At 40.6% G+C, this 21,713-nt stretch overlaps 1 pseudogene across 1 annotated transcript; it reads left to right on the top strand.

Annotated features, from left to right (window-relative positions):
* Window positions 1–17,974: 17,974 nt before the first annotated feature.
* Window positions 17,975–20,175, top strand: LOC308529114 (keratin, type II cytoskeletal 8-like; annotated as a pseudogene). The gene is made up of 2 exons: window positions 17,975–18,009; window positions 18,705–20,175. The product of its transcript is annotated as a keratin, type II cytoskeletal 8-like (transcript).
* The last annotated feature ends 1,538 nt before the right edge of the window (window positions 20,176–21,713 follow it).

Raw genomic sequence — 21,713 nt, forward strand, 5'->3', positions numbered from 1 at the left:
TGACCGTGCCTTCGCTACACCTCCCATTGGCAAATCAGCATGATATGCAAATTAACCACCAACAAAGATGGTGGTTAATTTGCTTACGTGGCTCCAAGTGGTGGAGCGAAGCCTGACGGCCCTGGGGAGACAGAGCAGCGAGGCCTGACATTTCCAGGGCAGGCAGAGCAGCGAGGCCTGACAGCCCCAGGATCGCTGGAGCAGCGAGGCCACACGTGTCGAGTAAGACTCCCTCCACGTTCTGCATGGAGTAAGGTTCAGTATCTGAAAGAGGAGCCGCACAACAAATGAGAGAAAAAGACACGAGATAATTTTGCAATATTGGGGGACCAGGTGGCAAGTCCCAAAGGACTTCCTCCATGCTCAGGCCTCACCAAGCTTTTATTGATTCTGGGATGCACCCATAGCATAGCCCTTAGGCAGGTGACCCCCTAGTAACAAGCAGACTAGCCCATCAGCAAGGATTTACATAATAATAAATGGGGGAGTAGTTTCAGCTACCACTATCTGGACAAACAGAGGTGGCGCCTAGCTCCGACCTTTGCTAGGGCTTCAAAGGCACCCAGCCTTCGGGTGGTTCTCTGTCTACGCTTATCATATAGTGAAGGCAATAAACAGTTTCCCACAACACGGCCCCAGGATTGACAGAGCAGCAAGGCCTCATGGCCCCCACATCAGCGGAGCAGCTAAGCCACACACCCCCCACCCCCCCACCCCCACCAGTGCTCAGCGAGGCCACCCGGCCCCAGCACCAGGCGGAGCAGCGAGACCTCACGGCCGAGGTCCAGGTCTGACAGAGCAGTGAGGCCACAGGGCCCCGGCGCCAGGCGGAGCAGCGAGGCATCATGGCCCTGGGGCCGGCCAAGCAGCAAAGCCTGAGGGCTCCAGGGCGGCTCTGGCCAGAGCCCAGCCAGAGCAAAGGCCTGGGTCCCGGATGCCGGAGGAAAACTGCTGCCAGCAGCCAAGGGAAGGGAAGGCCTACTGCATGAATCTCTTCGTGCAACAGGCCTCTAGAAAAGAAATAAAAGAGATGGAAGAGAAAGAGGTTTTTTAAAAGACTTAAAAGCATATCAAACATTTTAAGAATATACTGTGTTCATGGACTGAAAGAATCAACATCATTCAAATGTCCATATTACCCAAAGCAATCTACAGATTCAATTCAATTCCCATTAAGATACCAATGGCATATTTCACAGACCTAGAACAAACTCTCCAAAAATTCATCAGGAATAAAAAAAAAAAGACCCCAAATAGCCACAGCAATCCTGAGAAAGAAGAACAAAGTAAGAGAGATCTCAATATCAGATATCAAGCTATACTAAAAAGCCATTGTTCTCAAAACTGCCTGGTACTGGGACAAGAACAGACATATAGACAATGGAACAGAACAGAGATCCCAGAAATTGACCCAAGCCAATATGCTCAATTAATATTTGACAAAGGAGACAAGAGCATACAATGGAGTCTACATAGTCTCTTCAATCAATGGTGTTGGGAAAATTGGACAGATACATGCAAAAAAATGAAATTTGAACACCAACTTACACCATACACAAAAGTAAACTCAAAATGGATAAAGGACTTAAATGTAAGATGGAAAACCATAAAAACCTTAGCGCAAACCCCAGGCAACAAAATATCAAACATTTGTCATAACAATATCTTTACTGATATAGCTTCTAGGGCAGTGATGGCTAACCTATGACACGCATGTCAGAGGTGACATGCGAACTCATTTTTTTGGTTGATTTTTCTTTGTGAAATGGCATTTAAATGTATAAAATAAATATCAAAAATATAAGTCTTTGTTTTACTATGGTTACAAATATCAAAAAATTTCTATATGTGACATAGCACCAAAGTTAGGGTTTTTCAAAATGTTGACACGCCGAGTTCAAAAGGTTCGCCATCACTGTTCTAGGGCAATGGAACTTAAGGAGAAAATAAACAAATGGGACTTCATCAAAATATAAAGCTTCTGCACAGCAGGAAAAACCATCAACAAAACAACAAGAAAGTACACTGCATGGGAGAACATATTTGCCAATGTTATCTCTGATAAGGGTTTAATCTCCAAAATTTACAAGGAACTCATACAACTTAAAAAAAGGAAGATGAACAACCCAATCAAAAAATAGGCAAAGGACCTAAATAGACACTAATTGAAAGAGGATATACAGAAGGGCAAGAATCATATGAAAACATGCTTAAAGTCACCAATCTTCCAAGAGATGCAAATCAAAACAACAATGAGATATCACCTCACACTTGTCAGAATGGCTAACATCAACAAATCAACAAACAACAAGTACTGGCAAAGATGTGGAGAAAAAGGAACCCTCGTGCACTGCTGGTGGGAATGCAGACTGGTGCAGCCGCTGTGGAAAACAGTATGGAGTTTCCTCAAAAAATTAAAAATGGAACTCCCATTTGACCCAGTAATACCACTTCTAGGAATATATCCCAAGAAATCAGGAATACCAATCAGAAAGGATATATGCATCCCTGTATTCATGGCAGCACAATTTACAATAGCTAAGATTTGGAAACAGCATAAGTGCCCATCAGCAGATGAGTGGATTAAAAAACAGTGGTACATCTACACAATGGAATACTACACTGCGGTAAAAAAGAAGGGATTCTTACCATTTGCAACAGCATGTATGGAACTGGAGAGCATTATGCTAAGCAAAATAAGCCAATCAGTGAAAGATAAATATCACATGATCTCACTCATTTGTGGAATATAGTGAACAACATAAACCGATGAACAAAAATAGATCCGGAGACAGAGAAGCATCGAACTGTCAAACCTCAGAGGGAAGGCAGGGGAGGGAGGGGTAAGAAATCAGCCAAAGAACTTGTATGCTTGCATATAAGCATTACCAATGGACACTATTGGGGTGAGGGCATTTGCTGGTGGTGGGAGTGACCAGGGAGAGAGGTCAATAGAGGAAAAAATAATAATATTGTACCAGCTATGTATGAGCCAAGGAGGGTACTTGAAATATTAGGAGGACCACTCTGTAAAGTATGATTGTCTAATCACTATGTTGTGCACCTGAAACTAATACAGAATAATATTACATATGAACTATAATGGAAAAAAAGATGGAAAATTGTATGTCATATGTTTTTCATCCTCATAATAAAAAAAAGAAATATTTAAAAAGTAAACTAGAGTATCTAGTGATACATATTGAGTGATAAAACTATAAAAAGAAAAATGCAAAGAAATCACTATATATATCTAAACAAAAGTTGGGCAGAAGTGCATTATAGTTGGAATAGAACAAATAGAAGGGACTTCTCGGTGACTATTTCTTGAGCTGGGTGATGCTTACCTTATAATAAATCCTTAAGCCATATATTGATTTGGGTTATTTTCCATACCTGTCTTTTATTTTACAATAAACAGGGTTTTAAAAATAAATAGAGTTGACATACATAGGATTAGATAAAGTTTAGCCTCCCTTTTTTAGGAGAGGAGGTTCAGTAGAGTAAATTAAAAGGCAGGAAATTGAGAGAGATGACAAGATATTGCAGGGAAGGTGGAAAGTAAAGTGAAGTAACATAAAGGAAGTTAAATGTGATGAGAATAAAAAAACTTTTCCAAGCTCACAATTTTGTCTTGCTCAATTCATACCTCTTTTCAGAATCTATTGTGCTCCATAGGGCACTGCCATAGGAGTCCTAAAAGTGCAATGATGCTTCCCAGCCACCTAGGGGATAGTTTCTGACTATCTTCCATTTTCTAGATATCAAAATAATTATGCATAAATGAAAATAAAAATGTCAATAATATTGAAACACATTTTAACTGAATCATCTCCCATTGGTTTCCAAAGAAGCAAAATAATCCATAATTTTTTAACAAAGGAAATCAGTCCAGTTCATACTGTAAACTAAAAGAAACCATTTTGAGATTCTTAAGACAGTATTTCCAAGTGGCAGCATACTACAAACTAACTGAATTAGAAATAATTTGTCCTGAATGTCCAAGTACTCAAATTTATCTCTTTGATTGTTTCATCCCTTCGTCTCCCTTTTTTTTTTTTCCCTCTGATACTCTTTTCTGTGCTCCACTGACCACTATTCCAAACTTGGATGGTAACAGAAAAGAGATGGGAGGGGAGAAGAACACATGGCAGGTTCAAGAGCAGAAGTGTGGCTCAAATGAAAAGATATTTTAGAAATAGTTGTAAAGGATGTATTGAGGAAGGAAGGGGGGAAGGAGGCAGATGCATAGAGAGACCAATGTAAAGAATAATCCAAACTGGGCCAAAGACCTGGTTTCTTAGAACTAGGCATCATTGTTGTGGTTTTAAATTTGCATTTATCTGATGATTAAGCATCTTTCCATGTGTCTACTGGCCATCTGCATGAACTATTTGGAGAAGTGTCTATTCAAGTCCTTTGTCCATTTTTAATTGGATGGCTTGGTATGTGGTTTTTTGTTTGTTTTGTTTTTTGCTGTTGAGGTTCTTTTTGTTTCTTTTTTAAATTTATATTTATTGTTGAAAGTATTACAGATGTCCCCCTTTTTTCTCCCCATTGACACCCTCCCCCCACTCTGGCCCCCTCCTCAGGCCTTCACAGCACTATTGGCTGTGTCCATGGGTTATGTATATAAGTTTTTTGGTTAGTCTCTTCCTGCCCCCTCCCCCCACTCCCACCTTCCCTCTGAGATTCGTCAATCTGTTACTTCCATGTCTATGGATCTATTTTATAAGTTCTTTATAAATTTTAGATATTAACTCCTTAACAGGTGTATTGTTGAATATGTTCTCCCACTCAGTGGGCTGTCTTTTCATTTTGTTGATGGTTTCCTTTGCTGCGCAAAAACTTTTTAGTTCGATGTAGTCGCATTTGTTTATCTTTTGTTCTGTTTCCCTTACCTGAGGAGATATATCTAAAAAATATATTGCTACAATAAATGTTCAAGATTGTATTGCCTATGTTTTCTTCTAAGACCATTGTGGTTTAGAGTCTAACATTTAAGTCTTTAATCCATTTTTAGTTTATTCTTGCATACAGTGTAAAAAGATGGTTGGTTTAGCTTCATTTTTTTGCACATATCTGATGAGGTATTATAGAATTACTAGAGGCTCAATGCATGAAATTCATGCAAGGGGCTTGCCCCTCGCAGCCACGGCAGCTGCCTCGGCCTTCGCAGCCCCAACTTCGTCCAGAAGGTCATCTGGAAAGATGTCCAGAAGGTCATTTGACCATCTGGTCTAATTAGCATATTACACTTTTATTATTACAGATACCCCTGAAATCTATATAATTTTGTTAACCAATGTCACCCTAATAAACTCAATAAATAAATAAGTAATAAAATTACCCACCAATTGTATAACTAAAAAACAACACCTAGGCAGGATCAGAATAGACTCAGCCAGTATCCAGACCCATGTTTCCAAAATATTATGACCCAGATGAAGCCATTAGAGAGAGCGAAGAGGGTCCCTTTCAATCTAGCATGAGCTAAGTTTAGGGATGTTTAACCAGCCCTTTCCAGCTTTCCCAGACATAAGAGAATTTGAAAGGCATCTTTGTGAATGATATAAACTAAAAGGAGAAATTGTGTTAAACACATAACTAATCTAATTGTAATATTTCTTTAATGATTAAGAGGCTCTTTGATATGTAGCAATAACTAAAACTCATCATTATAATCAATTATCACTGCATTTGTGATTTACAGAAATACTATTTGAAACTCTAATAAAGAGAACTCTGAGAAAACAACTGTACACTGAAAACACTTCGGTACGCTTCCTTTATTCATCTTTCCTATCTTTTTTCAGACAAAATTAAAATATTTACTGAGAACATGTCTTCCAAAGCCAGTAAAATGATACTTAAAAAGCTTAACAACATTTTCGAAATCTAGAACATATGCTGTGTATAAAATATGTTTGGTCCTACATAAATATATTGAGCACATTAATAAATGCCCCTTTTGAAAGCTCTTCACTCACAAGGACTTTAAGTCATTTTTCAAAAATAAAAGACTACCAGGAATTTTAAAAATAAGCATAATTCAGCCTTCTCCAAGTTATTTTGACCTGCTTCAAGGTTAGTTGTTCTTATAAAACATATAAATATGCATATCTTGTCTCTGAGTCAGGTTCATTTCAATGTCCTGAAGCAAAAGGAAATAGGAAAGTCATAAGAGACTTTCAGGTATGTGTCCAAATGAAACAAATACCTTCTATAAATGTGTGCCATTAAGTGTTTTAATATTTTTCAATGCCCAGACTGCATTTCTATCTGGCTACAAGATATCTATATTGACTGCAAGGCTTGACAGCAGCCTGTGAAAGCTGTTTTCACCAGCCATTGTGTTTAATCCATCTACGTGCAAAAGCTGAACCCTATTGGCTCCACAGTTTTTGCAAAAACAAAGTGTCTTTATGTGGAAGTCCAAACAAATATAATTCTATTCTACACACTTTACTAATAGGACAGAATTCAACTGGCTGACTATTATCTGGGACAATTTTTTCTTTAAATATCGAGTTCATGACAATATTCAGTTTCCCCATCAAAGTATAACATGGAAATAAAGAAGCAGGAAGTTACTTTTAAAAATTAAAAAGAAAAAAAACTTACACTGCCAATTACCATATTTAGAGGGCTCATCCTATTCAGGAGAGAAGTGGGTTCATTAATTTAACTTTCTCCTCTAATTTCAGTATATTTTTAGCGTTGATTTACTAGCCACTGAGATTAAAATTGAAAAGTTCCCTTTTCTCATATCTTAATAAATAATTTTATTATTTTAAGCCATATTTCCAAAGCTACTGAGAAGGGGGAAAAAAAAGAAAAGAGGGAGGGAGAGAGAAAGAGAGAGAGAGAGAACCATGAAAACCTTTCTTACACTGACATGAAAAATACATTAAATTCAACAGCCTTATCAAATAGGATAAAGCAAAGATATTATTTGCCACACTGAATATCATAAGTGCTCAAACACCAAGTCCAATCTTTGTTTAAAGTACTGTTGTTTAGTTTTCTCACATTCCACATTGAAAAATGCTATAATATCCAAGAGATGTATGCTGCACACAGGCTGGTAAACAGGATAATTATCCAACTGCATGTAAGTCATTTCAGCTGCAATTTCCAAGCCAGTGAGCACAATAAAAATGGGCTTCTGGTGATTTGATATATTATCAGACTACTCTCAGGCCTTGCCCCTATACTAATGTGGCAGAAACACTAGTGCAACCCAGAAAAACATACATCCAAAATATGTATTGCTTCCTTTTTTCACAAAACACCAGGTGATCTCCCATATTGTAGCCAATATGTAATATTGGATGAAGTACCTTCAACTGTTCACTTCAAATAAGAAGCTGAATGGCTAGTCTGGAGTAGCCAAGCATGCTGACCCAAGTTGAGCCCATTGTTCTCCTCTAAATATCCTATATAATAAAAGGCTAATATGCAAATCAGCCAAATGGCAGAACAACTGCTCACTATGAGGTGCACTGACCACCAGGGGGCAGACGCTCAACTCAGGAGGAGCGCCACTCAGCCAAAAGTCGGGCTCATGGCTGGCAAGTGCAGCGGTGCTGGCAGGAGTCTCTCCCACTTCTGTGGCAGCGCTAAAGATGCCTGACTGATGGCTTAGGCCTGCTCCCCACGAGTGCACGAATCTCGTGCACTGGGCCTCTAGTATCCATTATAAAAAAAGTAACAATAATTTTAGCTGAACATAATTTTTTCACACTAATTCAATTCAACAATATGTATTGTATATGCAATGTCCTGTGCTGGGCACAATAAGAAATTCAAAATAAAACACAATCTTTAAAAGCGAGAGTGGAAGGCCAGAGTGTACTATTCCAGAAGGCAAATGATAAAGGATCCAGCTTAAATTATTTTCAATGAACAATGACATAGCAAATTAAAGAATCCATAACCTCATGAATTCTAAAATCTCATCACTTATTTATTATATTTTCTATTTATAAATAAAAAAGTATTCTGTAAATGAAAAGTGAAAAAGTAGTATGTACAAAATTGAAGTTTTTAAAAGCATTATTAATTAGAAGTACAATGCAGATTTATTTCATGAAATGTATAAACCAGTTGGTAAGTCACTAGGTCAATTCGATGGAGATTTTTAAGTCCAAACAAAATAACTCCAGAAATTTTATCTTAAGATTCAACAATACAAGGTGGGGCACTGTATGGTTGAAATTCTGAGAAGGCCAGTCTTTCCACATGCACATCATTAAAATAGCCTCCAGGGAATTCAATCACCTAAGAGTATTATTGCATTAAGAAAATTCTTCCAACAAAAAATGTCATTCTATAGCTATGAACTTGGTATCTGCCTAGATCTCTAATCACCCTTACTCATGCTTAATTCACGCTTAAACATGCTTAATTTTAAAATTTAAATAATTCTTATAAATTTTAAGCACTCCACCTTCAGCAAAGGAACCAAAAAGAGGCTACTCAAAGCTATAAGTACATTGTTTAGCAACTACACTAAACCTGAGCATTTCTTCCTCAGAAACAAACCTAATATCTGGCAAGAAAAGGAAATGCAATCTAGGAAACAAATCATGATAAATTGCTTCCATTCTTTAAGCAAGAGCATTAATCTTGGAAAATTAATTGACTAATTTTATCTTGCAGAGGAACTTTTATGTTTGTCAAAGAGAGAAGATCATTTCATCTGAAGGGACAAAACAGTTATCTTTTTTAATGTTAAAAAGACATCCAACTGACCTCCCCCAGGATGGATAGTGTTAACTGGTGAGTCTGTTTCCTGGTGTAGATAAGTACATTAGCCATTAAATTACTTTTTGTATGAATTCAAGGTATATGTACACTTGTTCAGTCCTCCAGTGAAGACAGTCTGAGTGCACTTAATGTCATTTACATCAGTAACAGGCATTGGGGCAGAAGCATCCTCTTGTAAAGACAATATCGGGCTTAACAATTATAATTGAACAATCATGAAAAATTTTCGGTTTCAACATGATGCTGAAGTAGCATCTCAATAACTAAATTTTCTTCACTGAACCAAAGAAAAGGAAAATGTGGATTATTGTCAAGGTTATTCATTAGCTTTCCTGGTGTGTTGCTTCAGGGTCTTGGTCTCCACTGATTGGTCAGCACCAGGGGAGTGGATCATTAGTCAATGCAGCTGACCTTGATGTCAGCCATAGCATCGTTTCTCCAGATTTTGCTGCTTTTCTGGTCCTGGAGCTGAAAGAAACACAGCTTAGGCCTAGATCAGTGATGGTGAACCAATGACATGCGTGTTAGAGGTGACACATGAACTCATTTTTTTGGTTGATTTTTCTTTGTTAAATGGCATTTAAATATATAAAATAAATATCAAAAATATAAGTCTTTGTTTTATTATGGTTGCAAATATCAAAAAATGTCTATATGTGACACGGCACCAGAGTTAAGTTAGGGTTTTTCAAAATGCTGACATGCCGAGCTCAAAAGGTTCGCCATCACTGGCCCTAGATGCTATCTCCTTAATGTTTAAGGGCGTGCTGGTGGGAGGACTTCTAGTTTTGGTCATTGATAAGCACCTGGGACTCTTGCCCTGGTAACCTTATGTACCTGGCCCATCTTTCCTGCTCTGCTTATGCCTGTTTAGCTGCCTGCTAAAGGATTGTTGATTTTAGAAAATGAAAATTAGAAACACACTGACAATGTCTTTTCATGTAAAAATTTGTTTTAACAGATTCTATCATGCAAAAAATTCATCTAATTTGGTATTTCCATAATTATTTTTAAATAAAGAAATCAAACTCATATAAAGTAAATATCTGAACAGAAAATGGGTTTACTATTAACCAAAAAGTAACAACCAAACTTTGACAATTCCAATCATGTGTGGCTTTTTATAATTATAACTAGAGGCCCGGTGCACAAAAATTCATGCACTCAGGGGGGAAGGGGGGGTCCCTCAGCCCTGCCTGTGCCCTCTCGCAATCTGGGACCCCTCAGGAGACAATGCCCTGCTGGCTTAGGCCTGCTCCCGGGTGGCAGAGGGCAGGCCCAATCCCTAGGTGCAGCCCCTGCTCGGGCTCAGAGCAGGGCCAATTGGGGAGTTGGGGCGCCACCCCCTGTCATGCACAGAGCAGGGCAGATTGGGAGGTTGCAATGCCACCCTCAGTCACGCTCAGGGTAGGGCCGATTGGGGGGTTGGGGCACCACCCCCTGTCACACTCAAGGCAGGGTCGATGGGGAGGTTGCAGCGCCACCCCCTGTCACGCACAGAGCAGGGCCAATCAGGGGGTTGGGGCACTGCCCCCTGCCACTCACAGAGCAGGGCCCATAGGGGAGTTGGGGCTCCGTACCCTGTCCACACAGAGCAGGGCGGATCAGGGGGTTGGGGCACTGCCCTCTATCACCCACAGAGCAGGGCCGATCAGGGGGTTGGGGCGCCGCCACTCTCACTCTCAGGGCAGGGCCGATGGGGAGGTTATGGCTCTACCCCGTCACAAACAGAGCAGGGCCTGTTGGGGGGTGGGGGAGGGCGCATTGGGACACCGCACCCTGTCACACACAGAGCCGCAGGGTGATCAGGGGGTTGGGGAGCTCCCCCCTATCAGGCACAGAGCAGGGCTGATCAGGGGGTTGGGGTGCCTTCCCCTGTCAGGAACAGAGCAGGGCCGATAGGGAGGTTGTGGCCCCGCCCCCTGTCACACACAGAGCCACAGGGCGATCAGGGGGTTTGGGCACTGCCCCCTGTCATGCTGATCCTGGTGCCGGGAGGTCTCTCGGCTCCGCTGATCCTGGTGCTGGGAGGCCTCTCATCTCCGCTGATCCCGGTGCTGGGAGGCATATTACCCTTTTACTCTATAGGATAGAGGCCTGGTGCATGGGTGGGGGCCAGCTAGTTTGCCCTGAAGGGTGTCCTGGATCAGGGTGGGGGTCCCCACTGGGGTGCCTGGCCAGTCTGGGTGAGGGGCTGAGGGCTGTTTTCAGGCTGGTGGGTGACTGAAGCTCCCAACTGCTCCTTTTTTTTCTTTTTTTTTCTTTTTTATTCTGGGCCAGCTTTAGCTCTGGCTCCAGCTCTTAGGCCTCGCTGCTGAAAACAGGTATCTGGTTTGTTTGTGTTCTACAATCGAAACACAGTATCAACTCCAGCTCTGAGATCCGGGCAGGCTGAAAGCTGGTTTCTGGGGTTTTGTTTAGCTTCTATATTTGTTACAATGTTTCAAACTGCAAGCTCAGAGGCCGGCAAGTCTGGCGGGGAACGTTGGAGTCCTCCGTCACTGAAGCAAGCAAGCCTCATGTTAGCTTCCAGCTGCCTGGCTGCCACCCACCATCTTGGCTGGCAGTTAATTTGCATATCGCCCTGATTAGCCACTGGGAAGGGTAGCGGTCGTACGCTAATTACCATGTTTCTCTTTTATTAGATAGGATTAGCAAATATTTGATCATAACTAATCTGTGATAGAATAATAATTACATTGTCCAAGAGCTTACTTTTAAAAATTAATAAAAAACACTAATGTGATCCTATTGACGGTGATCAAAAACAAGCTTTCATACCTCGGACTTTGTGAATGTAACATGGTTGGGAATTACTCTGATAAAAATCAAATTTGCCCAAAGGCATGCTTAATCTAAACATGAAATGTCTCAAAGCTGAACAACTATGAGTTAAGCCAAAAATAAAGTAACTCAAGTAGAGAGTAGCCTACTTCTTCCTTAAAGAAACTCAGAAAAATCTAATTACTGATCTGTTTCAACTCTGAGGTTTTATCTTTAATCCACTAAAAGTTAAAAGGCAATGCATCAAAACTGTAAGCCTGTGGGGGAAACGTTGCCATGGAAAACCACCTGGTTTCACATCCATATATTTAAAGCTTTGCTTTTATTCCTGTTTCTCTATTTTTATCCTCTAAGACTTGCTACACTGGAGACTTATGCGTACTATATTATTGCAGTGATTTTTGAAAAATCACAAATAATAGACACTTGGTTAAAACACATTTAATGACCTTACTACTAAAGAATGTGATTGTTTGGAAGACAGATTTTTCCCTGTAAGTATGAGGAGGGGAAAGGATAAGATAAAAAATAATAATAACAAGATAAGTAAAAATAAGAGAAAAGAAAGACATAAATAAGAAAGGTCTGTAATCTTTGGCCATACAATCTTTCTAGCTTTATCAGCCATTTCTCCTCAAAGTATGCCCGGCATTCTCTGATACAGGTATGGGCCATTTCCTCATGCTTTCCCACCTCTGCACCTCTGCAGTCTCTGCTGATTTAAATGTCATCCATCTTAGACTCAGCAGAAATCCCATTTCACTAATCTCAATTGTGCCCTAAAGCCCCAAACACATATCCAACCAGATGTTCTCTCTTTTCCTGAGCCTTTTGACCTTCTATTTCTATCATTGTCACAGAAACCTTCAACCTATTATGGTGTGTACTACAGATATATATACTTGCCATACTCCCACACCCAGAGACCACCAACTCCTAAGGCAGGGGTCAACAGTCATGGTCATTTTTGTATCCCTGCAGTGATTAGAACAGTGCCTTCCCAAAGTGATTAAAGAACAAATAGTTGTTAATTACTAAACTTCAGTTTTGTTTCCACTCTCTCTTTACTTTCATTTTTACAATCTGTAAAAATGGTTTGTTGTGTGTATTTTGTGCTTCTTTATAGCTTTCTCCACTTAGACCCATTACAAAGAACTGGCAGAATCTTAGCCATGTTCTTTACAATTTGGAACTCTCTTTCCTTCTCAGTTTTCAGGAATCACCAGCATCATGACAATAGTCCACCATTAACGTAAATGTAATTCTACTTTTTAGAGATAAGTTCTGTGAAAGCTTTTTCTCAAACATTTTCTCCATAACAATAGTAATTTTGTTGCTGAGCAGGGGGAATGGGAAGGATGTCTAGCCTACTGTTCCCACCACTGCTCCCAATACACTATGAAACCTGTTCTTACATTAAAGCAAATGGTGTAAATGAATAGTGAAGAATTGGGAGAGTATGTAAACTTAAAGAATTCATGCCAAAACCTACTTTCCTCCAGTGAAAGCACACTAGAAATTTTTAAACTTTACCGTGGTTGTATTTGTACACTAGTGCATTGTACATTGGCACACTGGCACACTGGCTAACAAAGGCCTGTTGAGAAGGTATGTAGGCCACATGTTTAAAGCCAAGAACTGGCAGTCCCAGTACCACATACTAGTAAGTAGCCCTTTTTGTGTACACAAAAATCTCAAGGAATAAAATCATTGTTCACCTAAATCACAAGGTCCTTGAGGACTAGGACTTTGTCTTTAATCTGCTTGTCTCTTCCAAGGCCCAGTAGAATATCTGGTACTTTTAAAGACCAGTGAATAATTAATGGAACATATATATATATATCCCCCTAACTGACCAGTCGACCCTTCGACCAGTTAACTGTTTGACCGGTTGCTATGATGCTCACTGACCACCAGGGGGCAGACACTCAATGCAGGAGCTGCCCCCTGGTGGTCAGCGCACTCCCACAGCGGGAGTGCCACTCAACTGACTGTCAGGCACCAGACGCCAGGCATGAGTGGGAGTTGCGCGTTGCCCAGCCCAGGCTCCGGCTCCTCCCCAGCTGCCTGCTGCTTCGTACACTACTACATCCCTCAGGGGATGTCAGACTGCCGGTTTCAGCCAGATCCCCACAGGCCTGTGGGGATGGGGCCAAAACCAGCAGGCCAACATCCCCCAAGGGATCCCAGATTGTGAGAGGGCACAGGTCAGGATGAGGGACCCCACCAGTGCATGATTCTATGCACTGGGCCTCTAATAAATTAATAAATAAATGAATGAATGAATGATTCGTGTTATTTTACTACACTATATGCTTCATAATTCCTTAGCACTATTAACAAATATCAAGGGTCAACTTTTTATTTTGTCTCATGCCTCAGTCCATTCATGATGCTACAACAAAATACAATAAACTGGGTGGCTTATGACAACAAACTATTATGTCTTAGGGTCCTGGAGGCTGGAAAGTCTGAGATCAGAGCTCTAGCAGGGTGACATTTTGGTGAGGGTCTCTTTCTGGTTTAGCTGGTGACTTCAACTGCATCCTCTAAACTGGAAGAGCTAGGGATTTCTCTGGAGACTCTTTCATAAGGCACTAAATCTCATTTGTGAGGTCTCTGCCAAAGGCCCCACCTCATCTTTGGGGGTTAAGATTTCAATATATGAATTTGGGGTGGGGGGGACAAGCTTTCAGACGACAACACCGGGGATACTTTCAGGCACTGACTTTGGTCATGGTTACAGGCTTTTAGCCAACATATGGAAGTGGGAAAGTTGATACTTAGTGAAAACTCTTGGACCAGATCATAATATTTCACTAAGTCAGCATCTCCACCTACAGCTTGGCTGGCCTCTAGGTAACCTGGGCCAGAGTATATCCAACAGGGAAACTAAATTGTTTAGGTTTCCATCTTCCCAACTTGTGCACAGGCCCAACAAGCGTGAGTCACTAGGATTAGCCTAAAGATGAAAGATTCAGACAGCAATCCCTTTTCCAGTCCTTCTCCATTGTGACCCCAGTAAGCACCACCTGGCATTACACCTGGCTTCACAGCTCTCTCGGTACAGTGCGGGACCATCTGGTATTCCTCTCAGGCTGCTCATTTCATTTTCTCTTCTGAAACCTATATCCTTGTAATAGCAAGATTTTTAAACTGGAGGACATTTCTATAGAATGAGTCTTTCAGCATAACATCTAGTTTAATAGCTTACTTCTAAGGAAAATAAAAGTCATAGAAAATAAAATGTCAGATTAACTAGATCCATAAGGCATCAGCAAAATTAAATTTTTATGAAGAGCAATGTGAAAATGTGTCACTCATTATCTGGGAAAAGGTCTCTATAATCTAGAACACTTTTACTTAGCAATTTATTTTCATGACCTTATTTCTAAATGGACCACTTTATAATGTATATGGAAAATACTTCCAAAAATATCCCAGTAGTTACTAAGTTACTTTTTTTTCTCTTATTTTTAATTATTGCTATGACTATCTTCAACCAATTTAAAGTTTCACTATAAAATTACATGGTTAGCATTAGTAGTAGACATAATATATTTGGCTCAAAAACAAAATATAGGTAATCTATTTTTCTGATTATATATTTGAAAGTAAAATGTTGAAAAGCTGAACATACATAACTTCAAAGTTGTTTCATCCTCATAAGAATAAAAACTAATAAATAGCTATATAGCTACTTAGCTATTATATATAGCTACTAGTATATAATAATAATAATAATAGTTCTGGTACTACTGCCCTTCCAGGTCCAAGGATTATGGTGAAAAAAAATCCTTCCAGGCATGTGGGAATGTCAGGCATTAATGACAGGTGAAAGAAATGCCATATGCACCAAGAAACTATAGAATTTCAGACTTGTCCCCTTCCCACCCCCTACCTATGGGTGTTGAAGCTCTCTCTAGTCCTTAAACCTCTGCCTGCAGGGCTCAATATGCACTGGGCGCCAGATAAAAGGAGGCTGTCCTACTCTGCATCAGCACTTACGTAGCCTCCACAACCCTAAGCCTCCAGTTAAGAGTGAGTAGAGGAAGAAGTGGGATGCAGAGAGTAGTAAATGAAAAGGTAAGTTAGGCTGGGTGAAAAATCACTATGTGAATGTACAAGTTCCAAGCCACTGGTAGCATAGGAGGCCCCTTAGTTCAGAGAGTAAGAAGATTTGGGTACACTGAGGAAGATTTGGAGCTGGCTAAAAAACTTCCCTCTACAGCTACACTAAAATCAGGTCCTTTTCCCAAGGGCCAGAATCAGATTACATTGCAGCTGAAATTATATTTCATCAGAACCATATGAAAGACCTAATTCAGTGAATAAGAAACTGTCTATATATGTTGCTCCCTGATGCAACTGTATGTTGTATGAATGTGGGGGTTGTGTAAAAGATAAATGTTAAAGACAAGTAGTACAAACCATGCACACCTCCAACCATCATTTACTGATTGTGTTTTTATGAGTTTCTAACATGGGCAAGGCATTTTTCAAAGAACTGAAGATTGAGCAGTGAATAAAACAGATGAGAAAAATGCCTATATGGTTGCCATTAAAGAGTATCTTTTAATGTTTACTTTAATCAGAGAGAATATAAAGAGTGATAGAATTCATTGTTCTCCCCCTTCTCTAAGAACAATTTTCCTTTCTCCATTTTATCCATGAATCCTTCCTGACCACAGCTAGCCAGAAATGTCCAAACTTTTCTGGGATCCAATAAACTTATACTCTGTTCTTCTCATTTCACTCTTAGCATATGCTTCTTCATTTTTGTTTTTCACTTTCTTATGCATGGGTCTTATAAGCACTGTGAGGTCAAGACCTCTAATTTGTTGTTTAACCCACACCCCCAAGTCCCATTTGGCACAGAGTAGGAGATTCATAAATGTTGTTGACTAGTGAGAATAAATTAAAAGTAAAATAATAATATATTCCAAAGACTAATTTCCTGTAATTCAGAGTTTGCTGGCACAAATTTGTTGGTCCTTGACTAAGTCTTACCATAAATTAAATAATTAAGGGTCAATATATTTTATCCTAATGCTAATCTATCAATCAGAAGAAAATATTAAACATTTTTTAGAGAGCTGGTTCTAGTCTTAACTCTGATACCAGCTTTTGGAAGCTCAAGCATGTCTCCACATTCATGCTAGGTATGCCAAAAATGAAAGGCCCTAATGGCCTAGGTTGGGTCATTTATCGGGGTCATGATTGCAGTAAGCAGCCTTGAAAAATGAGGTAATGCCTTTCTCCAGTAGTGAATTCCCCCAGTCCCGAGCTCAGTGTTTTCCGATAACACAACTCACTGTGTGCGCAAGTGCTCATCTGGGCCCACCTGCACAGGTCTCAGGAAACATAGAGAAACAACTCACATGAACATGAAATGCAGGCTATTTTTTTTTTTTTTTGAGTAATGAAGTACTTTATCTCTGATGCAGCAGTAGTATGTCTTCTACCAACATCTGTGAAGTGGTGGGACATAAGCTTGTTAGCCTGAGAGTAGGGTAACATTTTAGACTTTTCACAGTTCCTGACGATAACTAGTGGGGTAACTTTTAGTAAGTCAGTCTCTCTCTCTCTCTTCTTACCTTTTAAAATAAGGAATTTGAATGAGATTACCTCTCAAATTGCTTCTAAAAGTTTATCCTTCCTTTGATTGAAGGAGGAAATAGCTTAGAAGAGGATGTAGTCTTCCTTCTACTTATCTCCACCACCTCTAACTTTAAAGATAAAAATGGAAATATTTTATAAAATTCTGTTTGCTATTATTTAATCCCAAGGAAGTTGGGGTGGGTGGGGAGGGAGAGCATGTATGATGCTAAATATGGAGAACTTTTTCTATATTACTATTGATATAAGAATATACTCTTAGAAAAGGAGAAATAAAATCACTGATCATATAGTATTTGTCAGTAATGTTTTTAATCCCTAAATATCTTCTGTCTCCTATGTTAGTCTAATATTAAGTAAGAGCCCTTCTGTATTCCACAGAGATATTTACTACTAAGCAAATACCTCTCTGTTTTTTTGTATTTCCCACCTCCCTGACCTTTAAGAGCCGGTAGATAGCTTCCTCTTCCCCTTCTAAAACAGCTATGAGGTCATACGCTGAAATAGTGACATTATAAGATGAAAGAGCCTAGGTCAGCCTGGGTCTGTTAATAACTACATTGTACAGGGCCTTATGCTTTTTGGACATCTAGTATTAGCAAGTAATAAATCAGTGCTGTGTTAAGCCACTGATATCTCAGAGTGAATTTATTAACACAGTGAAATCTACCTAATTAATGCAGAATTCCTTCCAGGTTATGTTATGTTACTGTGTTGCCATAATAAACACTTAACATGTGTCACTGGCCTAGTGGTCACATAGCAGAAAGCAAGGAAACTGACGTCAGAGGCTAAAAATATGGTCATCCTTATTCTTCATGGGCACAATATTTGGTAAGTAGTTACATGAAGTAATTTGGAAAACAAACAACTGAGTACTGCACAGGGAGCTCTAAGAGAAGAGGTTGGGGAAAAATTGTGTGTATGTTGGTTATTTTTCATTGAGTCTGGCATGTAAATACCAGGAAAAAAAGATATTAATATCAGGAAAGAATTTACTGACTATAAGAAGATATGAAAGAGAAAATAGAATGTCCCAAAATTCAGGGCCCTATCTATAATAATAAAAGCGTAATATGTTAATTAGCCAGGGCTTTGAGGGAAGCTTGGGTCCTGGGTGCCAGAGGGAAGCCGGTGCTGGCAGCCAGGGGAAGGAAGGCCTACTCTTGCATAAATTTTGTGTATCAGGCCTCTAGTTGGTTATATAAGCCAATTGCTTTTAAAACCTAAACTGTAAAAGCTTAAAAACTGAGCAAATAAAGCTCAATAAAACCTATGGATGGATTGAAATGCTTCAGGGGAATAGCAGATTAAAAGTATAAAAGCACTTATTGTTCTAGATGGATTCAATGTATTTACCAACATTAATTCAAGTAAAAGAGAGTTTGTGATGAATATGTGAGGAAAGAAAAGCAAAGAAATATAGCAGAAAAGTCCCAAACATAACTGTCTGTTCAATTACCAGATTATATCACTGACTCCATTTAAATACAAGTTTATTAAGTGTTCAAGAGAGTTTTACCAAGCAGCTTTTTGTCTCCTCAAATCTCTGCTTGGTTTGGCCCCCTTGCCTCCATTCCAACCTCCACCATCTCCATAAGGGAGACCCAGAAAACCTACGGGTGTCTATCCCTGGCCCCCAGGCCTTCAGCAGCCACTCCTACTCAAGTGGGCCCTCACCTGCATCAGCTCCTTGGCCTTTTTCTGGGTGGGCATGGCTCCCGGATTGCCTGGGCACCAACATGAATCGGAACAGGGGCTATGGCGGGGCTGGGAGCAGGGGGAGCATCACAGTTGTCCAAGTGAAACAAAGCATGCTGAGTCCCCTGAAGCTGGAGGTGGACCCCAGTCTATGTGCAACCAGGAGAAGGAGCAGATCAAGAGCCTCAACAAGTTTGCCTCCTTTATTGATAAGGTGAGGAGCCTGGAGCAGAAGGATAAGATTCTGAAGACCAAGTGGAACCTCCTGCAGCAGGAGAAGACGACTCACAGTAACATGGACAACACATTCAGAGCTACATCAACAACCTTCCATGGCAGCTGAGAAACTGAGGCTCGAGGCAGAGTTTGGCAATATGCAGGGGCTGGTGGAGTACTTGAAGAATAAGTATGAGGATGAGATCAACAAGAGCACAGAGACTGACAATGAATTTGTCCTCGTCAAGACGGATGTGGATGAAGTTTACATGAACAAGGTAGAGCTGGATCCCACCTGGAAGGACTGACCGTTGAGATCAACTTCTACAGGCAGCTGTATGAAGAGGAGGTTTGTGAGCTGCAGGTCCAAATCTCTGACATGTCTGTGGTGCTGTCCATGGACAACAACCACACCCTGGACCTGGAGGCATCATTGCTGAGGTCAAGGTCCAGTCAAGATCGCCAACTGCAGCCAGGCCAAGACCGAGACCATGTACCAGGTCAAATATAAGAAACTGCAAACGTTGGCTGGGCAGCTCTTGGATGACCTGCATCACAGGAAGACTGAGATTTCTGAAAGGAACTGAAACATCAGCCCACTCCAAGCCGAGATTGAGGGCCTCAAAGGCCAGAGGGCTTTCCTGAAGGCCACCTTTGCTGATGCCAAGTGTGGGGAGCTCAGGCCAAAGTGGTTGAGCTGGAAGCCACTCTGAGGGCTGCCAAGCAGGACATGGACCAGCAGCTGTGTGAGTATCAGGAACTCATGAATCTCAAGCTGACCCTAGACATGGAGATTGCCACCTACTACAGGATGCTGGAGGGCGAGGAGAACCAGATGGAGTTGGAGTCTGGGATGCAGAACATGAATATCTATACCAAGGCCACCAGCGGCTACTCAGGAGTGCTGAGCCCAACTTACGGGAACCTCAACTATGGACTGGGCTTCCAGGCCAACTTGGGTTCTGACAGGGGTATGACTCCTTCAGCTACACAAGCACCAGCTCCTCCAAGACAGTGGTTGTGAAGGAGATTGAGACCCTCCAAGGGAAGCTGGTTCCTGAGTCTGATGTCTTATTCACATGAAAGACTACTGCAGACCCTCCTGTCCTCGAGCCTGTGGGAAAGGAGCCTTGCAGAGGAGCAGTGGACACAGGAGACCTGCCTGAGGCTCAGCCCCAATCTTCAACTCGCCCTTGGGGTGAGGGAGTTTACTGTCTGGGGACTGCCTCTTACCCATGCCCCCAACTAAAAGTCAAATCAAGTGTTTTTTCCAAAATAAAGTCTCAACTGGCTCTACCAACCCTAGAGAAAGAGAGAGAGAGTTGTACCAAGAAAACTGCAAATTCGTGACTATTAGTGATATAAACTGACTCAGGCTTCCAAACTCCAAAGGATAGGAATTAGTCTTCAAAAGCCACACACTCTCTAAAAAGTTAATATTATTCAATGTATGCTTCAGAATTGGACAAAGAAGATAAAGAAAAAGATGAACCCCACAAGGGGCACAGTCAGGGCCAGTGGAACAATGAACAAAAAAGCAAAGAAGCTTTGCAGAGGAGCTAAGACTAGTCACTGAACATTCTGATCCAGGGTAGGGATAGAGGGCCCTCCCAGTGTCTGCCAGTGGGGATTTCAGAATCACTACAGACCAGTGACTGCCATGTCTTCCATTTTTCTATTTCTGAATAGTTATCCTGTCCATTTCACACTACTTCAAATTATATTTATCTTTTAGTTCAGAGGATTCTAGTGCATTCAGACCTAATAGAGACCAATATGTATTATTTTGAGCTTAATGCAATAACTGTATGAAACTTTGTGTCTGTTGAGGAAATATTCTACATATGTAAAGAGAGAAGAAACTATTAATGACTGAAAGGGAATATCACACTGGAGACATTTATTGTTCACCAAATATCCATATGCCCCTCCATATGGACAGCCCCTGATGGTTACATATGAAGGTTGGTGGGACTATTTCTGACCAATGGGCAGTGAGCAGAAGAATGTGTGTCACTTCTAAGTCAAAGCATTAAAAGCCAACACACAACCTTCCAGTTTGTTCTTCCACTGCTGGAACAGTCATGCAACAAACCAAATTTTGAAATGGAAGTATTACAAGGTGATGGTGGCTCAGCCAGAGTGGGTCTCTGAGCAACTATGTGGATCAGAACCCCACACCATCACTAATGACCTTCACTGAACTTAAATTGTGAGCAAAAAAAAAAAAAAATCTTTATTTTATTAAACTACTAATGTTAGGGGCTTAATTTGTTACTTCAGCTTACCTTAATATGTCCTAACTAATATATTCTCCCATGGGGTAGAGGGATCAGTGAGAAGAATGAGTGGTCACAGACAAGAACTGTAGGGATGGATTTATTTGTCACCCTGTGAGGAACAGATCCAGAGAACCAACCCTGTTAATTTGGTCCCAGTGGCATAGAAAGCTGAACAATTAGCCAAGGGAAACCATTAACACTGCATCCATCATAAAACACATAATCCTTCCTAAAGGAGGAAATACTGAGAAATGAGAGAGTAATACCACAGAAGCCACGGTGGGAGGAAAGAGCGAGAACATCATTTCCTTCTTTATTGACTTCAACCAGAAAATAAGA

The sequence above is a fragment of the Myotis nattereri genome (genome assembly GCF_964212035.1).
Source record: "Myotis nattereri genome assembly, chromosome: 1".
Classification (NCBI taxonomy): domain Eukaryota; kingdom Metazoa; phylum Chordata; class Mammalia; order Chiroptera; family Vespertilionidae; genus Myotis; species Myotis nattereri.